This window comes from Pseudochaenichthys georgianus, chromosome 3, assembly GCF_902827115.2.
Source record: "Pseudochaenichthys georgianus chromosome 3, fPseGeo1.2, whole genome shotgun sequence".
NCBI classification, from domain to species: domain Eukaryota; kingdom Metazoa; phylum Chordata; class Actinopteri; order Perciformes; family Channichthyidae; genus Pseudochaenichthys; species Pseudochaenichthys georgianus.
In genome coordinates this window covers 2,038,384-2,054,051 of record NC_047505.1, presented here as the reverse complement: position 1 = coordinate 2,054,051, position 15,668 = coordinate 2,038,384, and the positions used below count along the sequence as shown (strand labels likewise).

General features: G+C 39.2%; 2 long non-coding RNA genes across 5 annotated transcripts; one reads left to right on the top strand and one right to left on the bottom strand.

The window, feature by feature from the left end:
• Positions 1–2,763: 2,763 nt before the first annotated feature.
• Positions 2,764–4,388, bottom strand: LOC139432960 (uncharacterized). Of its 4 annotated transcripts, none has more exons than XR_011642528.1 (4): positions 4,259–4,388; positions 3,517–3,595; positions 3,312–3,423; positions 2,764–3,026 (listed from the first exon to the last, which is right to left on the bottom strand). It is a non-coding gene; the product is annotated as an uncharacterized lncRNA (long non-coding RNA). The 4 variants fall into 4 exon arrangements; XR_011642529.1 differs by having other exon boundaries at positions 3,312–3,420; XR_011642526.1 differs by lacking the exon at positions 4,259–4,388 and having other exon boundaries at positions 3,517–3,772.
• Positions 4,389–14,994: 10,606 nt separating this feature from the next.
• LOC139432959 (uncharacterized) lies at positions 14,995–15,546 on the top strand. The gene is made up of 3 exons (XR_011642525.1): positions 14,995–15,136; positions 15,241–15,364; positions 15,505–15,546. It is a non-coding gene; the product is annotated as an uncharacterized lncRNA (long non-coding RNA).
• Positions 15,547–15,668: the final 122 nt, after the last annotated feature.

The following is a 15,668-nucleotide window of genomic DNA, read 5'->3' as shown; positions in this document are numbered from 1 at the left end:
AGATAAGAAAGTCGAAATAATGAGATAAAAAAGTCGAAATAATGAGATAAAAAGTCATAATGAGATAAGAAAGTCGAAATTATGAGATAAAAAGTCATAATAATGAGATAAAAAGTCATAATTATGAGATAAAAGTCATAATTATGAGATAAGAAAGTCGAAATAATGAGATAAAAAGTCATAATAATGAGATAGAAAGTCATAATTATGAGATAAGAAAGTCGAAATAATGAGATAAAAAGTCATAATTATGAGATAAGAAGTGCGCATGCGCTGCAGTGGCGCTGTCTTTAAAGAGCTTACGAAATGAAGGACAATACTGTTCTTATTACGATAATATATATACTATTATTAATGGGAAATCATGTCATTCATGACAATATGCCCGCAGTATTTATAAATCGTGGTTTATTACAACTTTCCATGCTCACTTCCGATGTTACACGACCGCTCCGAACAAAACAGCTTTCGCCGGTTAGTGACGTCACGCACGTCACGAGTAGAATACCTGTTGAATAATACACTACCTCTGTGGCTGATGTCGGACTCTGGAGACAGAATCGAGTGACAGACAAGACTCATTTGGCGGAGATCCGATGCGGCAACAGAACACAGACTGGTTTACATTTGACTTTAATTCATAGAGATTCTCAATAAATAGTAAATCAATAATAATACATCGTAATGTAGCAGGCAAACTTGGCTCAGGCAACAGAACAGAGACATTTGACTAAAATTCATAGATTCTCAAAAATAGTAAATAAATAATAATGACTGCTGAAATAACCAGTTTAGATACATGTAGCTGGTCAGGCTGTTGTAAATTGACCAGCCAGTATATATTAGGCTGGAATGGTTGGCTGGAGAGGGGTTTTGGACACTTCAGCTGGCCAGGATGGCTGGTTTATCCATCTATCACCAGCTTATGTTTAATAATAGTATTAAATATACCCTGCTGGGAGCTTACCAGGATTCCAGGTGACCAGCATACATTAAATACTGGTATGATTATTTAAACAAGAGAACATAAATATATTACAAAGATTCATTGTGTCATGTATTCTGGTATCTACAAAATAAAGACATTGTATAGTGTTCATAGCAGTATTTTAATTTAATAAATAGCTAGTTAATATAATAAAATACACAGTAACAATACAATAATTATACAAATAACAACCAACCTGCAAATCAACCTACACATCAAAATAAATATATTATCTAAAACCGGTGCATTTGATTTAAAATAAAAGTAATACATAGAATTCAATATTTAAATGGTAACAAAAACCGTAACACTATGTATGATAAGAACAAGGCAACAAAGAAAGTGTTTGTTGTTTTTCCTTGTTCATGTCTATAATGTTTCCCGTTGTGTAGCGTCCAGCCTTTCCCAATCTGGCCTGCACTTCTGTCTGTTGAAGCCACTTCTTGAAGCAAACTGAAAAGAAATGTACAGATATAAGTACACTGTAAAAAGAAAACTTAATATTTACGTTAACATTTGGGCTGCTGTGGTTGCCAGAACCGTTAAAGTATAATACATTACAAATTACAGTTGGTTGGCATAGAGTCTAGACGTTACAGTCAACAATTGCTTATGGTGAATTACAATGGCAAAAACAAATAGAGCGAGTGTACACGGTGCAGCTGTGTTATCTGGGAAATAGAAGAATCGGATCAGGATTCAGTATTGGCAGACAATCAATATCAAATTAATCGGATCATTATTAGCATCTGATCACCTTTGTCGACTTGCAGCCTAAATACAAAGATAACTCCACTCCTCTCCTACCACTCTTACCTCTAATAAGCCTTGGTAGAACTAGTGTCCGAGTCATAGGGTCCAGAGGCCTGTACTACGAAGCCGGTTCAACCTAACCTGGATATGTTTGAGTTAGCCGGTTGACCTAATCCAAAACATACGTGCTCTCGCTAAACTGTCCTACGACGCTGGTTATCAAGTGGATCGCTCAAGCCAGCCGTGTCCTATCTAGTTTGGTGCGCGTTCACATGAGAGGGGTGGTATCTGGAGCATTCGACCAATCACAAACATGGAGAAGCGTACTGACAGCGCAGCGTCATACTTCCTGAATGAAAAGTGCACTTTAATACTAGTAAAAAATGAAGAAGTTAAACTTTAAACATCCATGACTTAAACACTTGATCAGGATCAAAGCCACAGAGCTGCACCTGCAAGGTGAATACAGCTGGTAACAGAACACGTGTTTGAATGCGTACATTAACAGGTTTATGATATCATTGCCCCGTCTAAGACACCATCTGACTTTCATTACATTTGACTCTAGTGTTTCGTCAACTTATGTGTTTCTTAAAATAATGCTTCTGCATCCAGTCTGTGACGCTGTGAGTGCTGCACGGCCAGATACAGCTCAGCTGACTCAGATCAGGAGATATGATACATTATGAAGTGATATGCCGCGGACTGTACTTAATGTACTCTGATCCGGTTACTTATGTTGTGGCCGATATTTAAGTAAGCTTTCTTAACGCTAATGTTCTAATAGTCAGATTGCTCTGAAGATGGAGGTGATATTCTATTCATGTTCACGTTCACACAGTCGGTGATTTTTGCCGGCCGTCTTTCCTGCAACTGCAGTTTTTCTGTATTTCCTTTCTCCTGTGATATGACTTGATCGCTTTGAACTCCGCACACTGAGCTCTGATTGGTCAGCAGGCGGTGCTTTCACTGAGTTGAGCTCTTAGCCTGCAACCTAACCTGCTCCGGGGCAGTTTAGCCATTCAGCATAAGTTACCATGGAGATCTAGCCCGCTAAGAAGAGAACCAGCTTCGTAGGACCGGAAAGCCGGAGTTTTCCCTGAAGTTAGCCGCGAAGAGAACATCCTGCTTCGTAGTACAGGCCTCAGGACTGACTGAAGACATGTGGAACAGAGGACAGGCATGGTTCCATGTACAGGAAACTGGAACAGGTGTTTTCATCTTTTCTGCCTGAAGATTCACAAGTTCTTGATCAGGTGTTTGATGTGGGCTGGCATGATCCTTTCTGCAGCGATAAATAAAGAAAACAAAGACATTTTTTTTAATAATGGTAATGATGGTAACAACAATATTAGTATAATTATGTATATAGCACTTACACAATTGCAAAGTGATTCTCACAACAAAAATAAAGAACAAAACAATATCAACAATAAAAAAACAAATTATTACAGGAATGTTGAGACAAATAAATGTTTTTTCAGTCTTTACAATGCACTGTCGGAAATGACCTTCCAAAGGCTAAATTCAAACTCAATACCATAAATAACTGGGTACCAAAGTGCTTTACCTGATAGAACACGCTCCACACGGAGCAGCAACCATCCGGCTCGGCCTTTTGCTGCATATCATCTCCTCCCTCTATCTCTCTCTCTCTGGTGTTAGGTTCCAGTAGATCTCTACTATCCAATAAAACAGAAATTCCCCAAAAAATCCTATTAAAAAAGTTAAAAACAATGACTGGCTGTTGGCATTGAAATGGATTAGAATCTCACCTTTTTCCTGGATGTCAGGAAGGCCATGGAGTCGTTCCCTTCAAGTCCGCAACCAGTCATAGGAGTTCAAATGCAAAGCCTGAATGATGACAAGAGCGAGAGACATACATTTTACAATTATATTTTTAATTCATACCAGAGCAGTGTGTACAGGCCCTGTACGACATGCAAAGAACAGATCAAATCCCCTGACAGACTCACACACTTTGGTGATGTCCTCATCTGATAATGTTTCATTTTTTAGCAGCAAAGTAACATGTATCTCAGACCCAACTCATTTACAGTATGTTTTGCATCTCCTCAACAATGGTCTGTATAGTCTGTATATAAAAAAAAAACTGTCCCTACAATTTCAGGTAGATTAACACACATTTGTAAGAAAAGTTTACAATGAAGCACAAAACCCCTCTTTGTGTTAAGCGAGCTGCCACAGAAAGTGCAGCTTAACATGCTAACCTTTGGTGAGCTACAGTAAAGCTAACTTCATGCTCAACACAAAACCTTTAACGTGCATTACATTGACGATTTTAAACACAACTTAACTTTCTCTACTTGTAAGATAACGTTTAGTTAACTTACCCTTAAATAACTACATCACGTTTTTCAGTGGAAACACAAACTGCAGAAAACGTTAGCTGCTAACTGTTGTTAGCTAAGACAGCTAGCTCTTAAGGGAAGTAACATAGCCTCATGGCAAACGTAAGGTTGAGTTAACGTAACGTTGTAAGAAAGCAAAACGAACCTTCGAGAAAGCGTTTACTCTCTCTCCTTAGCGGGCATTGTTGATTGTTCGAAACACGATCTCTCGATGTGCTGCCCACACATCGTCGGTTTCATCGACCCCGGGTTACCTGGTCTAGCAAACGTCCGCCTCGTACGACGCACTTGTTTTGTCCATATACGCAACATTTGATCATTTTCTGGCCACAAAAACATCCCATAACCAGATGTTGAGACGGCCCCACATCCCCATACAACATATCGCTTGCCAATTATTCTTGGGGTCTTATTGCTGTGCATCCTTTGTCGTAATATTTGGCCCTTCAATGCATTCAAACGGGACTGAGCTCAGCTGTGTTCCACTCATGACGTCACCGCCGGAAATGGCCGAAGTTGATGTTTCCGGCGCAACGAACGATTGTTACTAACTGACAACTTTTGTATGCTGTTATAATCGTGATTTATTAAAAATAGATCAATAATAAAAAAATCATATGGCACATTCCACAATACAAATGCAACCTCTATCATATACTAAGCCCACTAACAGGTGCTAAAAGCATTTCGTAAGCTCTTTAAAGGTCCCTTCATCACCTTGCTGCTCTCCACCATGCAAACAGCATCTATCTAGTCCTAAATAAGGTAACTATTACAGGTGACTTTTGTAAATGTTAGATGTTACATATAGCCTATATTGCAGCTAAACTACAACAATGCAGTGTATAGCTTTGACATTACCTGTTATGAACTATAATATATATGCTTATAGTTTTGTGGTAACGTTCACGCCACTAATGACAATAGTGTAGGCATACTGCTGCTGTGAGTTGCTCTAACTCTAACCCGTGAACGTTACCACAAAACTATAGGCATATATATTATATTCATAACAGGTAATGTCAAAGCTATAAACTGCACTGTTGTAGTTTAGCTGCAATATAGGCTATATGTAACATCTAACATTTACAAAAGTCACCTGTAATAGTTACCTTATTTAGGACTAGATGACGTTTGCATGGTGGAGAGCAGCAAGGTGATGAAGGGACCTTTGAAGACAGCGCCACTGCAGCGCATGCGCACTTCTTATCTCATAATTATGACCTTTTATCTCATTATTATGACTTTTTATCTCATAATTATGACTTTTTATCTCATTATTTCGACTTTTTTATCTCATAATTATGACTTTTTATCTCATTATTATGACTTTTTTATCTCATTATTATGACTTTTTATCTCATTATTTCGACTTTCTTATCTCATAATTATGACTTTTTATCTCATAATTATGACTTTTTATCTCATTATTATGACTTTCTATCTCATTATTTCGACTTTTTTATCTCATAATTATGACTTTTTATCTCATTATTATGACTTTTTATCTCATAATTATGACTTTCTATCTCATTATTATGACTTTCTATCTCATTATTTCGACTTTCTTATCTCATAATTATGACTTTTTATCTCATTATTTCGACTTTCTTATCTCATAATTATGACTTTTTATCTCATTATTTCGACTTTCTTATCTCATAATTATGACTTTTTATCTCATAATTATGACTTTTTATCTCATAATTATGACTTTCTATCTCATTATTATGACTTTCTATCTCATTATTTCGACTTTCTTATCTCATAATTATGACTTTTTATCTCATTATTTCGACTTTCTTATCTCATAATTATGACTTTTTATCTCATTATTTCGACTTTCTTATCTCATAATTATGACTTTTTATCTCATTATTTCGACTTTCTTATCTCATAATTATGACTTTTTATCTCATTATTATGACTTTTTATCTCATAATTTCGACTTTCTTATCTCATAATTATGACTTTTTATGGGGATTTTATTTTTTTCAAGTGGCGGAAATGGGCTTCCATAGGAACAACCCTTATTTAGGTTTTTTAAAAAGTGACAATATCAGCTTGCATTCATCCGACAAAAATACGACACAGGGTATTGTCTAATTGCTGGTTGTCTTGTGTTTTTATGGGATTTGGATAACGGATTTATTCTATAAAATATTTTGAATGGTTTTCACTTAATACTGTTATAAAGCCGGCTGCGGACAGCCGGGCTGTAGTAAATAGTGCAGCAGATCTACACAGCTAGCTCGCTAGTTAGCATTATTAACAGCTATTTATGTACATTTTCAAGTTCTGCTTGAAAGCAAGTTCCTGCAAACTGTTCAAACAAACGCTTCAACTTGTACCATTTATAATCTGTATGTTTGAATATGGATCTTAAATCGGCGTGACGTTGAAGCAGCTGCAGTTCCTTTAAGCATACCGTTAGCATTTTGCTTTTGGCAACTAGATTTATGATTTGAAAATTATAAAAGTAGGGTAGACATGTGGATATTATCCGGCTGAACAAAACGTGACCAGTCTCTTAAATGCGTCTCAACCACAGACCTTATTTCCAGCTAGTTTCAAACCATATTGCAATATCTACGTCAACGTTATTTCTGGAACCAACTGGAAACGTGAGATTCATATTTTTCAGATACACAGATCTTATAGTGAGGTTAATCTCATACAGTACTCTGCTCTTCAACACTAATGTGACGCGAGCTGTCTGCATCGTCGAGCATAGCTATTTTAAATTAACAATAACAATGCATACAGTTACCTAACTAGCAAACTAACTAATGTACAAGCATGACCTTATTTTACCAACCTCACCGAGAAGCCTTATGTTTTACAGTATAATCCTTCTTAATGTTTTACACTTCTCCATTATGTTTTAACTTGTATGCTACGGATAGCATCGTTAGCACAGATGTAGCTTCGTCTCGCTTGTTAGCTGAATAAAAAGACAAGTAAGAAATAAAGTGCTTGAATTGTACTTACCGAATAAACTGCATTCATGGACGGTGTGTTTGAACCGCAGAGCCATACAATAAGTGCGATATTTCAATGAAGAATACTCCACCAGGCATCAACACAACAAACACTTCGGGGTAGCAGCCTGGAGCTAATGAAGCTAACGGGGCTAGCAAAGAGACCACTGACTTCCGTTACATTAGAATGACTTCCGTTACAGCAAGAATCCCCTCACACACACATAGGTGAAACACATGCACATTCCCTACTGAGAACCTTTCAGTAAAATGTTTTTCAGGAGTGTGTGTGTGAGGTTAATTTTCAGTATTGTGTGTGTGAGGTGTTCAGTAGTGAACATGAGAGGATTTCAGTAGTGTGTGTGCACGGCCAGATGTTTTCAGTAGTGTGTGTGTGAGGTGTTCAGTAGTGAATGTGAGAGGATTTCAGTAGTGTGTGTGTGAGGCTTAATTTTCAGTAGTGTGTGTGTGAGGTGTTCAGTAGTGAATGTGAGAGGATTTCAGTAGTGTGTGTGTGAGGCTTAATTTTCAGTAGTGTGTGTGTGAGGTGTTCAGTAGTGAATGTGAGAGGATTTCAGTAGTGTGTGTGCAAGGCCAGATGTTTTCAGTAGTGTGTGTGTGAGGTGTTCAGTAGTGAATGTGAGAGGATTTCAGTAGTGTGTGTGCACGGCCAGATGTTTTCAGTAGTGTGTGCGTGAGGTGTTCAGTAGTGAATGTGAGAGGATTTCAGTTGTGTGTGTGTGAGGCTTAATTTTCACTAGTGTGCGTGTGAGGTGTTCAGTAGTGAATGTGAGAGGATTTCAGTAGTGTGTGTGCAAGGCCAGATGTTTTCAGTAGTGTGTGTGTGAGGTGTTCAGTAGTGAATGTGAGAGGATTTCAGTAGTGTGTGTGCAAGGCCAGATGTTTTCAGTAGTGTGTGTGTGAGGTGTTCAGTAGTGAATGTGAGAGGATTTCAGTAGTGTGTGTGTGAGGCTTAATTTTCAGTAGTGTGTGTGTGAGGTGTTCAGTAGTGAATGTGAGAGGATTTCAGTAGTGTGTGTGAGGCTTAATTTTCAGTAGTGTGTGTGTGAGGTGTTCAGTAGTGAATGTGAGAGGATTTCAGTAGTGTGTGTGCAAGGCCAGATGTTTTCAGTAGTGTGTGCGTGAGGTGTTCAGTAGTGAATGTGAGAGGATTTCAGTAGTGTGTGTGTGAGGCTTAATTTTCAGTATTGTGTGTGTGAGGTGTTCAGTAGTGAATGTGAGAGGATTTCAGTAGTGTGTGTGCACGGCCAGATGTTTTCAGTAGTGTGTGTGTGAGGTGTTCAGTAGTGAATGTGAGAGGATTTCAGTAGTGTGTGTGCAAGGCCAGATGTTTTCAGTAGTGTGTGTGTGAGGTGTTCAGTAGTGAATGTGAGAGGATTTCAGTAGTGTGTGTGTGAGGCTTAATTTTCAGTAGTGTGTGTGTGAGGTGTTCAGTAGTGAATGTGAGAGGATTTCAGTAGTGTGTGTGCAAGGCCAGATGTTTTCAGTAGTGTGTGTGAGGCTTAATTTTCAGTAGTGTGTGTGTGAGGTGTTCAGTAGTGAATGTGAGAGGATTTCAGTAGTGTGTGTGCAAGGCCAAATGTTTTCAGTAGTGTGTGTGTGAGGTGAGTTTGAATTTTGGCCTACACGGCCCTTCATATGGGGCAGTTTACACCATACGCAGCTGTTACATGCATGCAACACACACACATGCGGCTGCTACATGCAAGCAACACACACACACGGCGGAGATGGAGGAGAGAAAGCGCACCAAGGTGTGGTTAAACTTTACCCGTCTCGATGTGGACAATGCTCGTTACCAAAAGTGCAATAAGATGCAATAATTAGCATGTAAGGGCGAGTAACACGAGTATTTTGTCTAAACATTTAGCAAAAGTGCTCCACATTCAGACGGAGGAATGCACCGTGTTCGACTGTCTTTCTAAAGAAATTATACAAACATGGTTAATGGTTAGAGGTAACTGAGTTATTTATTTTGTTAAAGTTTCAGCTATTTTGTTTACAATTCTGTCATCAGATTATTTAATACGATTTGTTAAAACATTGTTGTTTCTTTTGATGTGAAATATTATGTATTTAATTTAAATAATAAGCAATGTTAATTTTGTTCACAATTTGTTTAGTTAGTTTACCTTTTTTTTTCTCCAAAAGAACCGATGAGAGTACCGTTAAAATACGGGATTGATAAGCAGTATCGATAAAAGTAGTAGTACCGTTAAAACCATCTATACCCATCTCTAGTCTAGACACTGGTGGTGGTGAAGGGATAGTTGGGTCAGCCTGAAGAGGAGTGGCTTAGCTTGACCCTGGATTCGAGGGACAAGAGGTGAAAAGGGGTGGAGGAGGGTTGCGTTGAGTCACCTGAAATGACAGCTGTCAGAGGGGGGAGAGCAGATTTAAAAGGGTTAGCAGAGCGCTATGATAGGCTGATTGGTTGAACTGGGGAGTGATGCCCCCGATCACTTATTGAGAGGAGAGAGAGTAGTAACATGGAAATAGTAAATGAAGAGTAAAGACGGTCTTCCTAGTTGAACTTACGCTGAGCTTCATTTCAATCAGGAGAGACGTTTTGATGTAAGGATACATATTTATTGCCAGGGATACACAATGAATGTAATGGTGATTTTGGCGATTAGGTCCTGTTGTGCAGGAGTTCGGGAGGGGAGAACCGATCCGATGAAACCCCCAAAAGAAAATAAGTATTATGAAATGAGTTGTACGGGTTTCTTACCATACGAGCTGGATGCGGAGATCTATGGGATATGATGAGAGAGTTATACAGGGATGGAGAAGACGTGTTATTGAATAGCATAGAATTAAAGAGTGGAGTTATGCTGCGTTCACACCGGACGCAATGCGAATATTCGCATTGCTCCAATTGCTCAAGATTCACCGTACACCATTCGCAGCCCCGCCTCTTTTTCTTTCTTTTTCTATTTCTACGCTCTTGGTGATGCTGACTCATATGACTCAAAGGATTCGTATGATCCGGATCTCTTCAATGACTGACTCAAGGCAAGGCAAGTTTATTTATATAGCACTTTTCAATGCAAGGCAATTCAAAGTGCTTTACAAAAAATGAAAGACATTAAGCATTAAAAAAGAAAAGCTAATAAAATAAACATTAAAAGGAAAAATACATGGATAAAAGTTACAGTGCAGTTTAAGATATGAATAGTTCAATTAAAAGCAGCGACAAAATGAAAAGTCTTCAGCCTGGATTTAAAAGTAGTAAGAGTTGCAGCGGACCTGCAGGTTTCTGGGAGTTTGTTCCAGATATTTGGAGCATCATAACTGAACGCTGCTTTACCATGTTTAGTTCTGACTCTGGGGACCGAAAGCTGATGTATTTGGGGCCTATACCATTCAGTGCTTTATAAACCAGCAGCAATATTTTGAAATCTATTATTTGACACACAGGAAGCCAGTGTAAAGACTTCAGAACTGGAGTGATGTGATCCACTTTCTTAGTGTTAGTGAGGACTCGAGCAGCAGCGTTCTGAATCAGCCGCAGCTTTCTAATATATTTTTTAGTGAGACCTGTGAAGACACCATTGCAGTAGTCGAGTCTACTGAAGATAAAAGCATGGACAAGTTTTTCCAAATCCTGCTGTGACATTAGTCTTTTAATCCTAGATATATTCTTTAGGTGATAGTAGGCTGATTTAGTAACTGTTTTAATGTGACTGTTGAAACTCAGGTCAGAGTCCATGACTACACCTAGATTTCTGGCTTTATCTGTTTGAACATTGCACACTGAAGCTCAGCGCTAACTTTTATACGTTCTGCCTTGGCTCCAAAAACCATTACCTCAGTTTTATCTTTGTTTCATTGGAGAAAGTTCTGACACATCCAGTCATTGATTTGTTCAATGCACTTACTCAGTGTTTGAATTGGAGCATAGTCTCCTGGTGAAATTGTTACGTACATTTGTGTGTCATCTGCATAGCTATGGTAACTGATTTTGTTGTTCTTCATTATCTGAGCCAGTGGTAGCATGTAGATGTTAAAGAGAAGAGGCCCCAAGATGGAGCCTTGAGGAACCCCACATGTCATATTTGTCAACTCAGATGTGTAGTTACCTATAGAAACAAAGTTGTTTCTATCCTTTAAGTAGGATTCAAACCAATTTAGAACTGTTTCCGAAAGTCCCGCCCAGTTTTCCAGTCGGTCTAGTAATATGCTGTGGTCAACAGTGTCAAACGCAGCACTGAGATCTAATAATACTAACACTGAAGTTCTGCCACTGTCTGTGTTTAAGTGGATGTTGTGAAGAAGAAGCCTTCATCACAGTTGGCATAGGGGCATGGTAAAAGGCACACTGAGGGTAACACACATTTGATCAAATAAAACCCAAGTCATTGTTTGTCTTTTTGCAAGTAACCTGCTGACCCTCTCCTTCAAGGCTGTGAAGGCCAAACAGAGCCACAGAAAGAAGCAGCCTTAAGTAGAGGCTCAATCAGTGGGAACACCTGTGCTCAATTGGAGCATACCATGTAGTGCATGGGCGCGGGTGGCACTTTTCTTGCAAGTATAAAAATGTTATTGTTTGGGGCTTCTGTGGTCAAAGAGATAATATGTTGACCTATTTTGATTTGGTGTGTTTGGGTAATTTGTCTTGCATTGTGAATGTGTTTGTAGATTAGAATGACATTGGTTAGGGGTATAAATAGTGGCTTGTCCTAGGGGGAGGGGCTTAACATGTATAAAACCCTGGCCACAAGTGTTTTGAGGGGAGTCTGACTGTGGCGGTAGAGCAGAGAGGTACCAGTTATATGTCCTCGACCTGTAATGTATATGTGAGGTTTTTAATTTTCTTCCTGTAAAATCCTGGTTACTTTGTGTTTTTTCAGCACGTTGTCTGTCAATAAAAGCACCTAAGGATAGGGGTGTAACGGTTCACAGAAGTCACGGTTCGGTTCGTACCTCGGTTTGGAGGTCACGGTTCGGTACGGTTCGGTACAACAACAAAAAAAAGCAAAAAAAAAGTCCCAAATGCATAATTCCAGGTTTGTTGTTATTTATGTTTGAACAGTAGTGCAAGTTTCAGTTTAAAAATAGAGAACTCTGACATTTTGAATAATTAACTGTATTAAACAATTAAAGACAAACCATACACAGTACACTCAGATGACGGTGGTGGCGAAGTCGATAGGGACTTGGCTTGGCAACTGGAGGGTCACCCGTTCAAGTCCCGGCAAGACCAAGTGCTACCAAGGTGTCCCTGAGCAAGGCACCGTTCGCAAAGTCGTTGAAAAACATATACCAAAAGCTTCCGTTATTTATTTTTGGTCTCTCGGCTCTCATGTCTATTGGCTTCTTAAAAACCGCGGGGATCAGCTGTTGAACTGCTGTTGTCTTTTGCCGGGCTCCGGTGATTGGCAAATCTGGCTGATGCCTTCTGATATGATTTAGCATGTTTGGCGTGTGTTACCATTAGCATACCGCACCGCTACCGAACAACGCCGACACACCGTGCTCGTCACCACTCGCGCACTTCATCGTAATTGTAGTCCACAGGGAACCCGAAATGTTCCCACACAGCTGATTTAAAAGAAGCAGGTGGGTTCTAGCTCCTGTGTGTTATCTGAACTCACCATACTAACTTTTCTTCTTCTTGTATTTTGTTCGTTTTGTTGTTGTGTTTCTTCTTGTAGGCACAATACCGCCCCCTGGATTATATATAGTGTAGTGGATACTGCCCTGAATTATTTTTTTCCCACTCGTAAAAAAAAAGGCGTGTTCGCCGTGTGACTGCATGTGCCGAACCGTGACGTCCGAACCGTGACGTCCGAACCGTGACGGTACGGGACGAATACGGATACCGTTACACCCCTACCTAAGGATACATTTTTCGTGACTCTAGCCATCTTATTTAATGCCTAGTTTTTTCATTGAACCTTTTTGTAACAGATGTCATTAAAGACCTTTACAAGAGCAGTCTCAGTGCTGTGGTTTGGACGAAAGCCTGACTGGAACACATCCAAACAGTTATTTAAATGCAAGAAGTTACTCAACTGTTGAAAAACAACTTTTTCAATGATTTTACCTAGAAATGGCAGGTTTGATATGGGCCTGTAATTGTTCATTACTGAAGCATCTAGATTATTCTTTTTTAAGAGTGGTTTAATGACTGCAGTTTTCAGGGCCTGTGGAAAAATACCTGAGTGAAGAGATTTGTTTACTATATGAAGTAGTTCTGAGGCCATGCAACGAAAAACATCTTTGAAAAATCCTGTTTTAATAATATCAAGGCAGCAGGAGGAGGATTTCAGAAGTTGTATAATGTCCTCTAGGTTTTTATCATTAATCTGATGGAATTGTGTCATGATGTCTGAATTGATGTTAAGTGGACACAGAGACAACACATTTGCTGTTCCTGATGCAGAGGCACTGACTGCTTGTCTGATTTTCTGAATGTTGTCAGTGAAAAAGGAGGCAAAATCATTGCACGCCCTGGTGGATAGATATTCAGAGGCTACTGGCACTGGGGGGTTAGTTAGTCTGTCGACGGTAGCAAACAAGGCACGTGCGTTGTTTTTGTTTTTGGTAATGATGTCAGAGAAGAACGATTGTCGTGCGTTTTTCAATTCCAAATTATAAAGGCCAAGTCTCTCTTTATAAATGTCAAAGTGAACCTGGAGATTTGTTTTTCGCCACCTGCGTTCAGCTTTTCGACATTCTCTTTTTTCTGTTTTAACGGTCATAGCCTTTCTCCATGGAGATATTTTGTTCCCAGTCACTTCCTTTACCTTAATTGGAGCAATGGCATCTATAACATTTTTAATTTTTGAATTAAAATGATCTACTAGCTCATTTACTGAGGTGTTAGCAGGGGCAAGTGTGGAAGAAAAATTCTGAGTAAACATTTCCCTAGTATTTTCAGTTAAACATCGCTTTGTGGTTACCTCTTTTTGAACACTTGTGTGAACAGAAGACTCCGTAAAAGGATCCGGATTTGCCATCTCTAGTGTGACTGACCCGAGTGTGTGCCTCGTCGTTCTGATAGCTCCGCCCCTTCGCTCCAACCCCCCTCCCTCCCCCACATCTACAGATGAAAATTACTTTAGCGACACATTCATGGCAAGAAGTGTAGCAAAAGTCAAGGCCGCAGATTTGTGGATTTATACTGCCACAGAGCCGATTTGTGAAGTTGTAATGACTGATTTGAGAGGTTGTAATAACCAAGTTGCAGTTGTAATGGAAAATATATTTAAAAAAAAAATATTTTTCTGCAAGTGAACATTTCATCACTAAGTTCATTTTGTTTCTACAAGCTACACAACTTTTTTTTCTTTCCGTGACTTCAAATTTGGTTCACAGATACGTGTATATTTTATACAAGTGTAAATGTATGCACACAAACTCAGATTTCTTTTCTGCAAGTGCTCACATCAGGTTTTACAAGCTCTCGCATTTTGCACCATATCTACCTTCATAGGTAAGTTGCTTTTTTTGTTTTTTATTAGCGTGTTAATATGAATACAACATATTTAATGAATCTTGCACATCATGGTGAATCAATGCCACAGCATTATGGATAAAAAATGAACTGTTTGTTGTTATTATTTAATTGTAAAAGGGATGCTGAAATAACTCCCTTCATGATAGTTTGAATGACTTTGTCGACTGCAGGGTAGCTTGTGAATTTACTCCAGGTGGAACTAAAGTCTGATTTAAGACTTGATTATAATTTCACATCATTCATCCACATCTGTGAAGTAACTGAAGGTATTAAATACATGTAGTGGAGTCAAAGTACACCATTAAATGTAGCCTACTTAGTTACTTTACACCACTTTATCAGGGTATGTCTTCATACAACTTTGTTTGATTTATTTTATATATATATTTTTTTTGTGCTGCAGGTATCTCGCTACAGGAGATTCATTCAGGACAATTGCCAACAGCTTCCGTGTTGGTGTCTCAACTGTCTCTACTGTCATCCCTGATGTGGCCACTGCTATCTGGGACTGCCTTGTGGAGGAGATCATGGCTGTGCCCTCTACAGAGGAGTGGAGGTCAATAGCAGAGAAGTTTGAGGAGTGGTGGAACTTTCCTCTCTGATGTGGAGCATTGGAGTTCTTTAACTACAAAGGAACATTCTCACTTGTTCTTTTGGCAGTTGTGGATGCAGAGCGTTGCTTTCGTGTCATTGATGTTGGCGGCTATGGAAGAACTAGTGATGGTGGCATTCTGGCCAACTCTGCTTTTGTCCTCATTGCTCCTGTCTCACCTGCTAATTACAGGTTGGTAAAAGGTGCAAAAATCATACCAACCAATGGTATGTTTCAATACGTTTGTGTAATAAAACTACCAGTAGAAGCAATCTGGAAGGAAACCCAATAACCCGTGTCCTCATTGCTCCTGTCTCACCTGCTCATTACAGGTATCATTACTGTTACTGTGGTCGGGGACCCGTAACACAAACACACAGAGGGCCATCTCAGTTGCTGATGTGGAGCCACTGCCAGGTCTAGGAAGAATTGCAGCCAACAACTCCGCAAGAGAGGCCATCAGAGTTCGGGAGGTCTTCACATCATACTTCAATGT